Source organism: Sparus aurata, chromosome 7, assembly GCF_900880675.1.
Source record: "Sparus aurata chromosome 7, fSpaAur1.1, whole genome shotgun sequence".
NCBI lineage: Eukaryota > Metazoa > Chordata > Actinopteri > Spariformes > Sparidae > Sparus > Sparus aurata.
Genome location: NC_044193.1, coordinates 18,659,384 through 18,676,296, shown reverse-complemented (window position 1 = coordinate 18,676,296; position 16,913 = coordinate 18,659,384).

Here is a 16,913-nt window from a genome sequence, read left to right as displayed (position 1 = left end):
TCACTTTGTCATCGCTGCGGTTTCTCTGAAGAGGAGAAAACAAGGGAGCCTTAAATCCCTGGCGCAATGATGTTCAAGTCATAATGAGGGGAGTGGTGTGTGGATGTTCAGTCATACATAACAGTATGGAGCGCAAATGAACAATTGAACTCAACAGAGAAGTGGTGCTCAGTCCATCGCTGCTCCATTGCTCTGTCCAATTGAGCTGCACTCGTGTGAGGTGGATGGAGCTTCACTGAGCACGCAGGGAGGAAGACAGTGATGTTTCAGCTCATTCATCTTCTATTTGACAGAGATATAGCGAGATACCACAGAGGGCACCACAGGACCTGGCTTTTCCATGTGTGTATCTGCGTGAAATGTATGCATGCACACATCGGTGTGTGTCAGCATCACTGTCTGTAGCAGGGACTAATCCGTTACACTGATTGAGCACCAGGAAATGTAATGTCGGCTCCTCCACATCACTAAAACACTGGAATGGTGACTGTTTTCAGTGGCGGTGACAGCAAACAGCCCTGTTTTACTGTGGTGAAGCTCTGCCACTTCCCTGTCAGGGAGTTCATTATGTTGAGAAAGATTCACAGTCCTGTAAAGAGGAGGCATTTCTTTACACAGCGGAGATATTTTAGACTGTCACTTGTATGTTTTGGCTGAAAAATTGCTGCAGAGTTCACACATAAAATCCTTTTTGTGGTGTGAATCTCAGAAATTCTCTCGAATCACAGTCACAGGTACAGTAGCAGTTATGTAAGTATGCTTTGAAAAGCTCAGGATCACAGATCTGGCTCTGTGTGGCTTTGCTTTGAAATGCTGCACACGTAACACAGGGCAATTCAAACCAATCATATTCCCTCAAAGAGAAAAGAAATCAGGGAGAAATTATTGCTTTTATTGAGAGCTGTCATGCATGTAGGATTCATATAACCTTTCAAACTTCCCAAGTGTGATTGAAAGTAGAAGAAAAAAAATGCTTGCACGTTTTAATAAATGAAAATAATGCTGTGGGCCTTTCTCATATCCTCTGACAGATCTGTTGGTGAGGCATCTCTGACATCAGGGAGGACTCTGTGTGGATGGAGGCTCGCTGCAAAAGACAGGTCTTTTCACTTCCACCTCATATCCAAACTTTGAATTCATCTTGTTGGACCAATTGTATTACTAAAGCTGATAATGTAAGCCAGAGTCATTTATTGGTATAGCATCAGCCACTGTCATTTTTGTTCTAAGGATCTTAGGGACACGATGTGGGGGCCACTGGCAGATATTTCTCTTGAGGAAACAAAACAAAAAACATTAAGATTGATTAAAAGCAATCATAATGTAAATTGGTTCATGCAAGTTTATTATCTGTGAGGTAAAACGGCTTTTTGAATATGTAGGATTACATATTAATAGTTATTTTTCATAATCTTAGGGTTGCTGGCAAAGTAACGCAGGAAGTTGCGCAATTAAGGGAACTTTGGATCCTTGTGCCATTTTTACATATTTACTACAATGCAATAGGTGTTTGATTTTGGCCCATGGCCCATTTGAAGGACTGTTTATAATTCTGGACTGCACACTCAATGTACCTTAGAGACCCTGGGAGGGTGGCTGTGACAGCACAGATGGTTGAACTCTTATTTATTTCAGACTGTACTCATTTGAAGGACCACATTCTGCCACAACATGGATTTTGCCATTCCATCATTACAGTGTTAAATGTTTTAACCGATTAAAAAAGATGCTTCACTGTGGCTGTGATAACATGCAGTTAGTGGGCTAGACATGCACTTGTACAATTGGAGTTACATCCAGCAACCACTGTTTTCCTCTGCAACACAAACATGGAAGGTACAAGCAGGCACCCCGATTTCTCAGTTGTTGTCTGCAAGAGCCAACAATAACCTCTTCATGTACTCCCACTATCTGAGGGGGTGAAGACCCAGTGGATTAGCTCTATTCCTGATGGGAACAACAACAACAACAACCCATTTGACTTTCAGAATGACGGCCAGCAACGTAGAAAGCAAGATTCACTTGAGAACTCAAGATCAAGGATGAACTTGGAGCCGGATAAGTTTTCATGTCTTCATTTCTTTTATTATTCATTTTTTACCTTCAGTTTGCATGTATTATTTGTAGCCAATTAAACAACTTTAGTTGTAGGCTGGCTGTTGGAAAGGTTCAAACTTAACAGAAGCTCAGCAGGCGCTGTTTTTAATGTCACATGAAAGCTCCCTCTGCTCCGTGATTCTCCACAGTATGAGTTTGTTGGTGCCATATGTAAATGCACTAGACGTTCAGGCCCCGTGACAGACTGACTATTGTACATATATAATTATACTCTGGGTTTTCTACAAATAAATGTTTGGTGAGATGCCCAATTCTACCCCTTGTCTTACTCTGAGAATGCATCGTATTTCCTTTAGTGATAAACCGTACAAGTAGACAATCGACAAGGTGATTCATATTCGAGTGGAGAATCCCTAAAATTAAAAACATAATACCATGATATACATTTTAGGTCCTATTTCCCACCCCTAATTTCCACATATTCTCTGTACAACAAACAAAAGTCCGACAACATATGACATTACTTTACCACCTTTGTAGAAAAGTCTCTCTCACACTCTGTTTGCAGAGTGAGTAGATGGACCAATCAGTGCATCCAGTTGCTCTATTTAAATGCCAAGCTGTAACAGGCAGAAATGATCCCCAGAGAAGTCATTTAGAGCTCCTCAGCTGGATGAGCCGCCACCATCTGAATGCCAAGAGCCCATAAACTTGTTAGAGACTTAATCTGGAAAAGTTAAGGTCCCTCACATCTGCGTACCTCTTGAGGGTTTCTCTGAATAGCGTGGTGTTGCTGCATGTCTCCTTGCTTCACTTCACCGGCAACCCCTCATCCACCAGCAGCCTGACCTAGATGCAGCCATCCCTGCGCTCACACCGTATACATATTCATTGGGCTCTCTTAATCATAAAACAGCCCCTTGAGCAGAAGAGAAAACTCGCTAATTACTTGCTATCAGCCGATGGCACCTCTTTTGGCTGTGTTTGCCTTGCCGGTTGCATGTTTTTGTCTTTTGCCACGGTCGTTTTCATGCACCTTGAAGGATGGTTGTCATCTGCCGTATCTGTGGTCACCTGTAAAAAAAAAAAAAGAGAGGTTGATACATGGTGTTTGGTAAAGTAGACACAAGCTGGCTGATTACAGTAGTACTTCAGAAACCACTGCACATGATCACGACTGACTGAAGGCTGCTGCTCACTCTCTGTCTTATTGACTATTTCACATTGTGTTTCTGTTATCCACTCAGTCCAGACGCTAACTGGTCCTTCATACAAAATGTTTTCTGTAAACAAGAAAAGACACTTTGACCTTTAATCCAAACAAAATCAGAATTCATAACAGGCACTCTTTTCCCTCCCATCGTTCACAAAACGACTGATTTCAGTGTCAGTCGTGACTGTCGTTGTTCAAAGATTTGTAGCGCCAGTGAATGCAATGGGACAGACACGGTAAATTGCATCAGATTGTTGTTTTCACGGAAGTTTAAAACCATTTTTTTGTGTTGTCGCTAATTACATGTTGTGATGTTGGCATACAAACACATTTGATCCTGCAACAAACAAAAGTATAATGAAAGAACACACGGCTACATCTGAATCAAAACAGTTCTCTGGTTGAGGATCCATAAAGTTGGTGGACGATTAGGAAAAAGATTAATGGAAGAATGTATGCTATGGATATGGAAAGTATGGATTAAGCTTTAAAAACACTGAATCCTATAACTCCCATGATATTGGTTGCAACAGTATGAGATTTCCAAGTTTTGATAACCACCTCAGAAAATATCAAGGACAAAATGATCAGTTACAACTGCAGAGTCTCCAAAATAAAGTGTTCTGTAAACCATGAATACATTCAAATGTGTATTTGCAATACGTACCATTTCAGCATTTCCACATTCACATTTTTGGCAACAATACAAGCTTTTTTTAAGATACTTTCTTAACCCTAACAAAGTAGTTTCTGTGCCCAAACCTAACAGGAACTTAAGCACATCATTGTCACAATATAAAGTTTAAAATTAGCCTGCAGAAACGTAGAGTTGCAACACAAAGAAATGAAAGTTTTAGTATACCTGTACTTCGCATATACTTTGCCAGCATTTATTCTGGTGACCCAGTTAGTATTGGGGACCCTTAAAGAAATGTAAAAAGGATGGTTCTTTGGTTAAACTATCGCTTCATTATAATTTCATAAAACATCATGTAACAGACATGAATAAGTTGCATATAATAAGGACACAGAACAAAACGTGAGTCTTAAATAGAAACAGATCACCAGTTAAGCTTCCTTTTCTGGGGTGACTATTATTGCCATTATTGCCAGTTTAAGATGACATGCGCGAATTTGGAAAAAGCAAGATGTGTAAAAGGGTTGGCATTCGAAGTAAAAGGAAAAAAATGTCCAGAAAACATTGTTGGGTATAATCTGTGGTATGCAGGAACGTCTGACATCTACATTCTTTTGTAGCGATATGGGTGAGTACACTCATGACTGGTAAATTGACTTTGACATGTAAAATTGGTCAGGTGCACTTTTTAAATTGCAGGTTATTTTCAGCAGCTATTGAGGTCAAGCAGTCTTCTCTTCAATATGAAATTAATTCACAAGTATGAAATCCCTCCCCAGTAAGCTGTTGGGCAAACCGAGGTCAGACTTCATGAGTTATGAAGTTCAGGCACCTCGGCAGTTTGACAGCTCCCAGGAGGAAAGAGACGATGCCTTGAAATGTGATTATGAATAACAGTTTAAAACGCTCTGAAACAATCTGCCAACCCAGAAAGAGCCACATTTCCTTCTGCAGAATTAGGTGCGAATAAAAGAGAACTGTTCTTCTTCCAGTCTTGACAGAAACAGACGTGTTGGAGGGTGACTCGAAAAAAAGTCCTGATATCTTCAAAGGCTTCAGAAGGCAGCAATATCTGGGAATCAAACAGAGGCAGCTCTAAGTTGACAGGTTCCTCCTGGGTTCTCCAAAACAATTCAAAAAGAGACTGTTGACAAACACACACATTGTGTCGCTTCTATACTTGTGAGGACACGCTGGTAATGAATGCACAGAGAATTATGACTTGGCTCTCACGATTCCCTCAGCTCATCGTTCTGGTTTCATGGCTCACAAGTTGCATCAGTTGCATCTAGCACTCTATGCTAGCCCAGCACCACACAGCAGTCAGACGAAGGGAGAAGATGGTTGGTGAATATAGGGCAGCATTGATCAGCTAATGAACCAGTTGGTGGAGACCAAATCCAGAGATAAAAGGAGAGTGAATATTATTCACCTGTGTCCATTCGTTAGTTGGTTGGTTTGTCAGCAGGACTGCACAAAAACTACTAATAGTTTTTTGTGGCTGCTATCCATGAGTAAGTATCCTCCAGTCTGGTATTAGATTAGGCTTGATTGAATTGAAGGGAACTGTGAAGCCTTGGCGGAGGTATGTAATCAATTCAATTCTGAAATGCCATCATGGACTTATATTTGTCCAATGCATCAATATAGGACTCTAAAAGAATGTGTGAATATGAAGCCAAGTTCACCATATCAACTTGAAATGTGATGTCACTGGTGTGTCACTGAATTTCTAGGGGCTAATCTTAATGCTTGAATTAATCATTAAGCCTCCAACAGCCTTTTGAAGAGGTGAGGGCCAACCAAGAATGTTTCCTTCTGCAAAGGTTTAAAGCTTAAGGTTGTCCTCACCGTAAACATCACAACTCCATGGCAAACCTCAACACCAAACAACCCCTTAAACATGCCCAGACAATAACTGGTTACTAACTCTTCTGTTTGCAAACATAATGGTGCTCACAAAGCAAAACACACGCACGCAAACTCACACTTTTGACTTCTTGGCATCTTCCACAAAGTTAAAATGTATCTTTCGGAGCCAAATTGCAAGTAATTCCTTCATTATCGCTGCCAGCTTGAATGCTCCGTGAACGTCACGGTGTCCAGTGTCAATCAATAAAAGAAATTGAATTGAATTACCTCAGAGGCAGGGAGCCTGAGAAATGTATCATCTGTTCATCCACTGAATCCCAGGCCACAGCATCATCTAAATTTTCCATCTCAGCTTATACATGCAACAGCGACACACCCACTAATCATTCCACCTCAGAATGCTAACTGAAGCAATTTAGTTTGTGTTGACTGAAACTCGGCGGCGCCGCTGCTCCTCTTTAATGAAATAAAAATGATTGAGATGCTCAATAAAAAATGCCTGCATCGTCATGGCTCAACTTTTAGGGAGAAAAGTAGAAGCGAGCCTCTCCCAGAGGATTTTGACCTCATCTTTTTGTCCAACAAGCACTGGGGCTACTCATAAATGCTGCACATCCCTGTCGCCTCCTGCACTGCAAAGCCAGGAGGCATGGAGACATTTCCCTCCTAAGGCTGATTAAAGTTTGCTTTCCATCGTGGGTGGGAGGGGCTTTAATCACTGTGTTTTCTCAAAGCTATATCCATGCAAATCATTGCATTTATCCCCTGTGCACTGTGCGCAGTATGGGTGGAAATGAATACACAGCCAGTGATATGTGAGCACTGCCATGGTGAGAATCGCAGCAGGCGCAGTGCTCCACCAATGGCTCACTGAGGAGAAATAGCAGGATGCCTCCCACACAGAGATCAGATGCAGGTGCAGGGGAGCACAGCTGAGCTGGAGCTACAGAGGAGGGCTACCATTACAGCACAAATATTATCAAAAGTGCTCTGCCAGCAAAGTAGAAAAATATAATGTGCCACAGTCCATGTGGCTTAAATACCACTGTGGTTCAGTGAGCGAGGACACTAGTTGTCATCCTCGGAGCATTAGCGTGCGTTGGTGTGAACTCTTGTCTCTGGAGTGGACTTGCACATGTGTGACAGCATGATTAATGTGACTCCACACCCTCCGCGTTATTTCGACCCTCGTGGCGCTCACATCTAGATAATGAGGAAAGCCTGCTCGCCAGCTGAAGCAAGCCCCGCTCTCTGTGCACATGCCCTCCGGTGCAGCCATCACAGCCAGAGGACGCTCCGAGCAGGATTTGCCATTACAGTTTTCCTCATTACAGGAGCAGCATGACTTTAGGAGTTGATGGGCATCCTCACATGCTGGCGGGGGCCTGGGGAAGCCATCACTGTCTGGGGAAAAAAAAAAGGGAACTCATCAGTGGCGCGTCCGGGAAGCAGTGCAGGCCTGCTGTGGTGCCGTTAACGCCAGCGGTCTTTAACCCCGTGAGCTATTCCTTACCACCCCGCCACCAGCAGCTGCCTCTTGACAATTTCCATAGAAATGACAGCTCGCCTGAGATCATTGTTCCCCACAATCAAACCAGGCGAGAGGCAATGAAATGAAAGGAGTCATTTGTAACTTGTGAACAATTGTATGGAATCATATAATGTTTGACTGTAGCATCTACAGGCAGAGCTACGATCAATCTTTATACAATCATTGCAGTGAAAAACAGACAATTTCTCTGTTATGTACCCGTAGGCAAGATGACAAAAGGACGGACAACCTGGATGCTGTTTTGCTGAATAAAAGCTTTACAGTGAAATTCCTAACATAAGTGACGAGCTGAACACTGAAGACTTGTTCTGGGTCAGTAAGTGACTAATAAAGTTCTTAGATCCCCGTCCATGTCGTCCAGTATTTAGCCGCTGCTTCGCGTGATGGAGCACCTCTCTTGTCCTCCGTGGGTAAAAGAGAAGCAGTTATTGGCTAAACGCCCGGCAGTGTGAAGTGATTTAAAAACTAAGCTTGTTTTTCTGTGTGGGGTTTTTTTTTCCCGCCCGTGCCTTCATTACCGTGATAAATCAACTCGCAAAGCTAATACAAACTGTAATGCCAGGAAAAGGAAATCGGTAGTTCAGTCAAATACACTATGAAGAAGTGATTGCAGCACCGAATAGAATGAAAGAGAATAGGAATGTCTTTGCATCCCCGGCCCCTGCGTTTGAAGATTCACTCAGTCACTTTCATCCCGCTTTACAGTCGGTTTACATCAACTGACATCATCACCAGCCGCTGTTTCGTCAGTGTTTTGACGCAAGTGGTGTTTGTTTGGATGCTGCTGATGTGAACAGCCTCGTGAAAGAGCGCGTACATGTGTGAGGTAGAGAGAACAAGTATATATCATGAAATTCACTTTCTAATTTCACTGAATCTTTTGAGTGCGCTGTTGACGGGCATCACTGTGCCAGTGCACAAGGGACATGGAGGAGCGCCTCACAGCTGCAGCACATGAGAACTAATTGCAGATGGTGATGAAAACAGCTCCAGTCAGATCACTGAGATAAGTATCAGATCTAAAGACAACTACTGGCTTTCTCTTTTCAGTGGACTAGACGAACATTTCATAGCAAAAAAAACAGGATTGTTAAAGTTTTCTTGACGAGCGTTAGATGACGATATCAGTAACACCGTCATGTCTGTGAGATAAATGTGAAGCTGGTGCGGGCACGTGCTTAGCTTAGCATAGAGAGTGGAAGCAGGGTGCAGTGTTGCCAGATGTGATTTACACCAAGTGGACCCAATCAAAATCCTCAAAGGTGGCCAATCGTCGTAAACGTTGTCTGACTTCTTTAAATGTTCTATTTTGGAGCTCGGTTGGGGTTTCGTCGTTCATCCGTGCGCTCAAAGGTTTCCTCTTGTGTTCTGTGACTAAATACAAGCTCGATTAGTTTCTTATTAGCATACAGTAATGAGGTGAACTATTGAGCTCTGTAAATCTCATTAATAGTTATGATAGGGGCCAGTTCAGTGGATTATGGTCCAACTATTCATGAAGGGTATCCACCCAAATGATACAATTAAATAATGAGGTCGGTGAAAAAACAGATCACCTGTCCTGATTCAAAGGTAATGAAATCTGCCTTCCAGCACCTGTAAATCCACTGTTTTATTGAAAGCCTCACGGTGATTCTGCAGATCACCACTGGTACATTATGTACTACTGTAACCTTTTCAGTCTGTATGTTGAGCTAAGATAACCACCCGTACAACCCAATCACCAGAATAAAAGTATACGTATCTACAAACCACAGGTTTGTTGAAACTTTTCTTTAGGTTCAGTTTTTCTTATTTGGTTGTTGTTACAATGCTTTACTCGCACTCTGGTTAGGTTTAGGCGCAGAAACCACTTGATCAGGGCTAGGAAAAGGATCTTGTTTTGGTTTAAAATACCTGGTTTCATTGTGGAAATTGGAAATTGTCCTGAGGTCTCATTAAAAATATCTATTGGGATCACTCTTACAAATGTTGTAAGTTCTTGGCAGCCTACTTGCCCCTAACTACACCAGCATCCCCTCCACCTCCCGATGTGAAAGTCAGGTGATAAACATGTCATTTGAACATGATATGACACATTTTGTAGAAATGTCAGCGTGCTACATACCATAGCCACACAAACAAATGGAAATGTATCAGAAGTTTGCAGAAACGTAAACCACCAACGTTTTAGCCTGGTGACTGGGATGGCCTGCAATCTTGAGCTGGAGATTAATACCAATTTATTCTTAGATTAACATGTATATAGAGATTTTAAAGGGTAAACCCACAAAAAATAGCCAATTTACATTTTTTGGACTATTGACTATTTTTGATTCTGTCTCTCTTTAAAAGATGGTGCAGACTGAAAGATGTTATAGCTCATGAATGAAGACAGAGCTAACCAGGTGTTAGTGGGGGGGTTTTGTCCAGTGTAAAAGGGATTTTAGTTTATTTCCCCAAAAATGCAAAACATGTAGTACATGCCGGATGCGATTATAACATGGAAGTGGGAGATAGACACAGAGAGAGAAATAGAGGACATGCCGCAAACTAATACCCTTTTGCAGTCCCTGATGTGAACGAGCAGAGTGGGCTGAATCTGCAGTAGAAATCCTTCACAGTCCAATTAACAGCAAGAATTTCCCCACAGCTCTCGCAGCAATGCCTCGCCAAATTTTACTGTCAGGAGGGGAAGGGAGGGGGCCCTCCTTCCTATCACTTCTGCTACAAGGTTATATAACTGCTGGAGCATCACTGAAACATCCGCTGACAGAAAACAGACACTAACAGACACATGCAGAGACAATCTAAATGTTCCATGAAGGATTGGACACAAAGTAGCATGTACAGAGGGAGAGAGAGCGTACATTGCTGTGTGGCGGCCGCCCTCGCCTCCACTCAGGGCACTTGACAGACATATTGATGGTGACATTTCGAAAGGGCAACGCACATCATGATTGAAATTATAGGTGTGTTTTCTTTAATCATCGGAGGGCCTCTGATATTATGCATGTGAGAGTACACACACGCAATCAGAGTTCAGAACCTCGGGTCTTTGCACAGCAGCGAGTCAACCAGGGGAGGCTGGAAAGGAAAGAATAACGATGAGCTCCCCCCCCCCGGAGATAAATATGTCTCCTTGTCAGGCATGTCCTTGCATAACTGCACCCCTTACCTGATATCTCATGCAGCCTGTGTGAGCTCGGAGATGAAGCCGGTGTCGGTGCACCAGTAGCAGCTGCGTTGGGAGAGGCAGCAGTGGGGTCTTCACAGGGATTCAGTCTGTCAGGGAGAGACTGAATGATGACCCCCAGCTCGCGCTTGATATCTTGTTCTCACACACAGCAGGCTTCAATCCCGGAGACAAAGAGGTGCGTCTGCGAGACCTCCAGGAAATAAACACATTATTCACGATACTAAATGAAGAAGGAATGCGAATGGAGTGAGGGGAAGACTTCCAAAGTAAAGGTGTGATTTTGCGTATTAATTCCATCACTCTAGAGGGTCCAGGAGCCTCTTCAAAGAGCATCACACCGCAAAGGATTTATGTAGATTCAGCATCCAGGGACAACACAGGCAATCCCTGCAGGAAAATAAACACTACAGGACTCTCAGAAGGTTTAATCTTTTGTTTAATATAGATTTTTTTTAAATAAAGTTTCCTGTCTACTGCAAGTGTAAACACTGTATGGAAATATACCTGTGTGAACAGCAGGGCGAGTCTGTTCCTCATCCAGCTGTTTGTTTGCTCTCAATCTTTCCCCTGTGCATATATTCTGGTAAGTGACCTGACTCAATACACTTAATGGCATACTGCCCCCTCTTGGACTATCTGGGCTAATAAAAGGCTTTTTTTCATCAAAGCAATATGAGAGCGAACAGAGAAAAAGCATGTTGAGGCATTTTTTGTGTTTTCATTTGTTCTCATTTTTGCAGAAAAGCAGAGCATCTGTGGTGCAGGAGAGAAAAATCTCATTAGTGTGACACCAAACACACATTCCAGAAGTTGTAACCACTGTGGATGCTTCAGTTTTTCCCCCCAGCCCAAAAAAAGAAAACAAACAGTGGTCACTGAGGGTGTGGATGCCCACTGTGCTCTTTTTTCTGTATGAAAATAACAAGATGCATCTGGCTGAGGAGATCAGCCACTGCTTTTTTCTGCTGCCAAACCATGCTGATTCTAACAGAGATCTGGATGAAAGAAAATTGGCCCCACAGTTGGCTGGACAAGCATCTGCGAAGCTGCAATGCCGTAATGAACAGGAGGGGGTGGCATTAGTGCAGGGTCAGGTCTCAGGGAGGGGAGGATAAGGTTTGAGTTGCTCTGGGAGGAGCACAAAAATGTGGATGCCCGTCCCGCGTCCTGGGCAGAGCTGCTGCAACCATTACGACACCTGCACTGAACTCACACAGCTCATTATCTTCAGACATTGTTGCTGCAGGGAAACAAAGTCACAATACAGCAGAGGGTCAAGGTTATTGATACAACACGAGGGGGTGTTTTGGAGTGATATTACAATATGCAAAAGACCAATGAGATTAAAACTATAGAAATGAAGGGATACTAAATATGCACTTGGAGACAGTTCCCCCTCCTGCAGCCGCCCCCCTGCATACTGATTGGAGTGGTTTATTAAACTGAATACTAAGCAGAGAAGACTAACTTAATCTTATTATTTTCCTCAAACCAGAATCAATGGGCAGCACCCTCCTCTGGGGCAATCGTACAAGAAATTAGTGCCTGACTTTAAAGACTGTTAATAATCAGATGAAATGCCTCTTCATCTCTAATTGAGACTGGCATCCAAATCCTAGAGTGTGAGCCGAGAACTGCTTGTTTTTGTTACGAATCCCTGCCTGCAAACAGCGTATTTCACAAAGACTTTGGTGGTAAGATGAGTCAGACAACATTTAACAATAACAGAGCAAAAAAAACATGTGATGATGAGAAAATATCTGTCACATTTACAGAAAACATTATGATGCACTCTGCTCTCAGTCTCAGCGGCGGACCTTTAATCACATCAAGGAATAAGCATGCCGCTCATTTGATGGAAGTTGGCCATAAATGTAATAAAGCTGCCAAGGTTATTAGAAGTGCCACAGGCCATTTTACAATAGCTCACACACCTCATATTGGATTATGGAGAGAGATATGATGAACCAAGGAAGTAGAACTTACCCATTTACAAAGGACCAGGGGAGGTTTAATGGCTTGTGACTGGATCCATTCATACACATTAATTCCTACTGCTATGACAGTCTGCAGCAGTTTGTCTCAGCTCGGTGAGAACCACAAGACATCCTTTAAAAGGAGGGCTGCAATCCAACTGCCTGTCCACCGCCATGTGTTGCTTATGGTTTAGTGACAGCTTGCAACTTCACAGTCTATACACCATAGAGCACTAATAAGGTAATTTGTCGTCTGCTAATTGTCCGGCTCATTGCATATCTTAGTCACAATTGCTTGAACTTGTAATAAGTGATTTTTTTGTCCACTGGACATCGATATATCATCACGTTTTATGTTGATATGCCAGGTTTTATAGCAAACAGTCACCAGTTCATATGTCCAGCAGAAACAGATCAACATTGTCAGTCATTTAAAGTCTTGTTTCTGGCCATCTAGTGAAATTAAGTCCAACATTCAATTTACTTTTAGCTAAAATATCTGGCATTTTAGCTTCTAAATGATTGATTATCTTAATCAGCATCACAAAATGTGTCTGTTTGCTGTTGAGTATGTAAAATAATGTGGGTTTATAAGAGCTTTTTTGCTGAAACGCCACTTGTAAGAGTGGTGAGAGTGAACCAAAACAGCTAAATGATGAGCTGAAAGACATTGAAACACTCCTGATGAGGCTGAAGGGAAATATATGTTCAGGTGCTGATACTGTGTGGTTTCCTCAATTTGGTTTACTTCTTTGACATTAATGCTCCAAATAAAGATTATTTTTATTACTGATTGAGCTGCTCATTGTTTTCCCATTAATGGATGAATCCTTTTGTCTCATATATTAAAAAATGTCACATTTACTCCTAGCTACTCCTTGCAGCTCTATTTTACACACAATTCAACATCAAACCTATTGTTCATGTAAAAATATTGATAGTTTTGATCATACATGCATTGATAAACTGTTTTAAGGACCCTTGTTAGAAGTTTGTGTTACAATAACAGATGTATCTTTATCAGACTCAACATCTAGTCAATTTTGTTCATTATACTGAACCCCAGAGAAAGTTGTTGCTAAGGTAAACACTGATAATGCTCAAAATATAATGTTGCTGTGTTTAAACTTGAGTGTAAGTCTGTGAGGACACACTATGAGGAGAACAGTTATATGTACTGTAACTGGGGGCTTTTTGTATTATCTTATATTAAACAATTAGACAACGTGAGAATTGTCTACACCTTTTACACCGCCATCCTAAAGGCGAGGTACAGCAACCATCGTCCCACCCTCTGTGTGATTCTCCATCACTTTATCTGTGTTCTGTCCTTCTCAGAGAGATCCAGATGGAAAACGTTCACTTACTTGTTTCCCTCTTCACTTCTCTCTTTCTGGCCTCTCCAGCTTGTGAAGGAGGAAACATAGCTGGCAAATCGTTTTAACAGCCTCTCTGAACTCCAGTGAGGCGAAGGAATTATTGAACAAACAGATAAACAAACCTGACTCCCAGAGGTCTGAGAACCACGGGGCAGAAGAGCCCAACCATCAGGTTTGCTTAAAAAAAATGTCATTCTCCTGAGGTAAAGAGCCCATATGTTTGCTCTCTCCAAGTCCTTAATGCATAAATATGTATGTGGCTCTGGTACAGCATGTTTACATTCTGCGGCTTACCACGATGTCATAATTCATAACTATATGAAAAAGATGGTGTTTGGGTGTCCTCGAGGGTTTTGGTATCGAAGACAATGACAATATGATGGCAACATCCCTGCTGCAAGTCCAGGTGGTAAACTTGGATGCACACCCTCTCTTTCTTCCTTAATTTCCTGTCATCTAGACTCTTTACTATTAAATAACAAGAGCCTAAGTGTCATTACTTGTGCGTGTGTGAACAGATGTTCCTCTAGACACCAATCTGGGTTGATTTTTATGACAGTGTTCTGGTCAGAGTCATGAGAGATATCTTTTCGTACCTTTCTATGTATGCATTATCTGTACTGTATAAAGATTTGGGTATATCTACATACTCTGTATAAAGTAATGATTGTAAGGCTCACTACAACGGCGGTCTGGAGCAGATATGTTATGCCACATGGCTTTATTGTGAGAGAGATGCCTCGTTGCCAGAATAAAATGTTGGCAGTTGACGTTTCCTGCAAAACACGGATACCTTTTAATTTGTACATTTCATACAAACATTTAAACAATAAGTGTCAGATCACGTTCATATGACATAAGCTGACCATGATGTCAGACAGTGAGGAGCACAGTGGTGGTATGACAGCTGAGTGAGAAGACCACTGATCGAAACAGCATTTCAACATTTGTAAGTGTGAAAACACTGGATATAAGATGTTTTCAAGACGTGTAAGCGGCAACAAAACATGCTATTTTTACAAGATGTCGTGACAGTTTTCAACCAGGTAAGCTTCTTGACCCTAATCAAGTGCATTTTATGTGTAAATTTAAACAGATAATAAGCACAGCAATGTTGAAAGAAAGGTAAAGTTGCACCACAAAGCGAAATGGTGGTTTGCAGAAATGTACATTGTTTACATTTATTCTGGTGACTTGGTTGTGTTTTTGTGTACATAAGATGGCATCTGTCGGTATGGAGCAGCAGCAGTCTGAGGAAGAGTCCTGTGTTTGAAACATTAAGCAGTTTCATCAATTTCAAATCAATTCATCAAGTCCATCAATCGGGATCTTTGTTTTTCCAATTCCACATGTGGGTTAAAGGATAGAGCCTGGATGTGGTGCTGGATGGATTTCAACCACGCAAAGCAACTGTCTCAGAGCCTCAGGGCCCCCAGATGTGCCAAAAGCCTCTGATTCACTCCGTCTATGTGCAGTAATCTAATTGAGGCTCCTTTGTTACCTTTGTCTGCTGCAAGGAGACCTCTTTTCTTGTACCATCAACTTCAGCCATGTCTGAAATTTGCTGGATCACTTTTTGGTCCAAAAAACACATCTTTTTTTTTTTTTAAATGAAAAAGACGGCCCTTTTCTGCTCTCTTCACTGCACAAAAGAAAGCAGAAAAGTTACAGAGTGACAGATGGTGATATCACTGAAAAGCCCATTGCAAACAAAGTCTCATTCTCCTCAGTAAAGTTACAGAGAAATGCTCACATCATTTATATTCAGGAGACAGCGGTACTCTAAATTCAAAGCTGTGAGCATTCTCTAGTTAGTAACAATGTGTGAAAACGGTAACACGGTTAAATACCTTTATCCCTCTGCTAATGTCACACCATTTCTGTGATGGGAACAAAGGTTGCAAAACCAAGAGGGGTTTAGAAAAAGTTTTACCATCCACCTTTTGTTAACATACACAATTTATCCAGCACATGAACCCATAAGATGTACATCACATTTCATCTTCATTTGGGAGATATAGTAACACACCAGCACTGCTATGGGTCAAGAGCAGATGGTCATGAATTTATCTTTTAACTCACAGCCAGGGGCTCTGAATGCAACGTAAGTGGATTTGGGATTTTACTAATTCCCTCATATTACTACAGGCTTTCATTATTTTGACTATAAAACAAGCCCAAATCAAGGATTTATGTCAGAAAACAAATAAGCCAGTTCTCCTCAAAATATAAGGCATGTGTGTAATTGAGTGTGTATGAAGCCTTCACTGTGTTTTCTCCATCAAGATGCTTGCACCACATCTCCTCCTGAAGGCAGCTCTGAAGAAACAGCAGGTTTGATGAAACCTCAGTCGGGCTGTCACATGTAGCCGGGATTACGCCTCATTAGAGCAGCACTCAAAAGCAGCTTCCCCTCATTTTCCCTCGAAACTCTGAGTTTGATTAGCCTTCTTTTATCTAAACCCTGATGTCTCCTCCCCGTCTCATCCCCCTCTTTCAGGCAGAGCTCGTGTTCTCCTCTCTGCTACCCCCCACCAGCATGTGATTGTCCCTCCTGAGCTGCAGGGAGCCGTCAGGGATCCCCTGGGGATGCGGGACAACCGCTCATCCATGAACCCTTTTCCCTACGTGTGGCACAATGTCATGTCGGAGGCCGTCCAGCTCCTTGTTATGAACACTGACCGGATGACAAAGGTTACGTATGGTGACATGCTCTGTCTGCCTGCTCCTGTGATGCTACGAACACAATATGGCCCGAAAAAGAAAAAAACACACAGTGCAAGCAGTGGGAACAGATGTGTTGTTGTGGATTCAAATGAGACTGTTTTAACATAAAAAAAAACACCATTTAGATTGATTAATTAGAGAGTGGGGCTGCAGCAAATGAGATTCACTTTTTTTTAACCCAAAATCTAATTCTGGTGTTGAATATATTAACTTATCAGCCCACAGAGGGGCAATTAAAATGGGAACAAATGAACAGCGGTGACTGAGAGATAGAGCAGGAAAAGCTGGACTCATTAAACTCGCCAGCATTAAAGAGATCTC